Below are 1786 nucleotides of genomic sequence, written 5' to 3'. Positions count from 1 at the left end.
GACCCCCATTAGTGGAGCTTCAGAAATACTGGCATCTTCTCTGCTGCCCACCCCACAGGTCAATGACCCTCTACACCCTTTCTCTTGTACAAGGCAGTAGAGGCCAGATGAGCAAAGAGGCAGCTTAGGACACCACCCACCCATCATTCTTCTTGCCATCATGGCTGAATTTTAAGGATTCACTTAGACTACTCTGCTTTCAAGAAAATACACATGATATGGTTTGACTGTGTCCCCACCCAAATGTAATCCCCAGGTGTTGAAGCAAAGACCTGGTAGAAGGTGATTGGATTGTGAAGGTTGTTTTCCTCATGCTGTTCTACTAATGAGCCAGGTTCTCACAAAAATCTGATGGTTTTATAAGAGACTCTTCCCCCTTCCCTCCTCATGCTTGGCCTGCCATGTGAAGGTGGTTATTGCTTCCCCTTCTACCATGATTCTAAGTTTCCTGAGGCCTCCCAAGTTCAGCCATGCTGAACTGTAAGTTAAACTTCTCTCCTTTATAAATTATCCATTCTCAGGCACTTCTTTATAGTAGTATGAAAACAGACTAATACACCATTCATTTTCCACTTCAGGGGGGATTGCTGTATGTGTGCATGTGTGAAGATGACAGAATAGTTCTCTTCACAACTGTCTTCTAAAAAGACTTCTCTTCCCATCTACATTATTTTTCATTCAGTTTGAGAGGTAAGGTGGGTGGTATCACAAGGTATCTGACAGGAAGGAATTCTAGGAACATCCAGCCATAAGGGCCAGCCACCTGGACTATAAACAAAATCCTCCATGTCCTATGGAGGGGAAGGGATCTTAAAGAGACATTGGTAGGATGTCAGGTCTTTTCAATACAGAAGAGAACAACTATAACCAGAGGGGGAGAGCAGCTACATCAAAATGGGAAACAGAGGCTCACCACACTACTAGTTGTGCAACTAGTTGAGGTCAAGATTCAGGTCATCCTTAAAGAAATCTAAGATGGAGTGAGAACTAATATCCCATTGGACAGTCATACTTTCAATAATGGTTGGGGGGAGACGAGACATACCATATATTGTGTTATAAACTAGAGGATGTTCTCTACACACTAACATGCACCAGAAACTGTACCCTGTTCTCTGCAAAGGAGTACTGGCTTTTCTTCCCAAGTACACCAGAAGATCCCATTGACCAGTCACAGCAGTAAAGTCAGGGGAAAAGATCCTGAAGTCTGGATGCCACCTTCAGCTGGACCTCACAACCCAGTGTATAGAACTTACGTCCCCAGCTTACTGACCATGGGGCAATACACCTTCTCAGGTTGAATGAGGACTCATCTACCCTTACATTATGGGAATGCAGTCTCCTCTCTGCTATTCCTTCTAGGAGAAAGACTACAGTTGTCAGTCCTGAGAACAGACTGCTCAGGGAGATAAACTAGAAGTGTCCAAAACAAATACAAGTGTGGGTAAAGACAACACATGCCTGTCCTTAAGTTTTGCGGGGGTGGTATATACTCCTTATATTACTTTTGACCACTGGCTTTGTGAAATGTGCCACAAGGACCTGCAAAAAATGACCTGGAAGCTTGTTCACAGCTATTGGGTAGCAGGTACAGGGGAACAGAACCATGCAGAGTGTTTTCTGCAATGTCTGAAAAGTGGAACCCAACAGTGGCACACGCTCTGTATGGCAAAAATCCAACAAAACCTTCCCAAAAAGATGCAAGCAAAACCCGTCACATCAACAGGACAAGGAAGTGATTTCAGTTTATATACCCCACAGTATATGCCGAGAGTACCTTGAAAGC

This window comes from Aotus nancymaae, unplaced genomic scaffold (genome assembly GCF_030222135.1).
Source record: "Aotus nancymaae isolate 86718 unplaced genomic scaffold, 86718_ANA_hifiasm-v0.15.2.pri h1tg000006l, whole genome shotgun sequence".
Classification (NCBI taxonomy): domain Eukaryota; kingdom Metazoa; phylum Chordata; class Mammalia; order Primates; family Aotidae; genus Aotus; species Aotus nancymaae.
The sequence above is the reverse complement of the archived record's forward strand: the minus strand, read 5'-3'. Positions refer to the sequence as shown.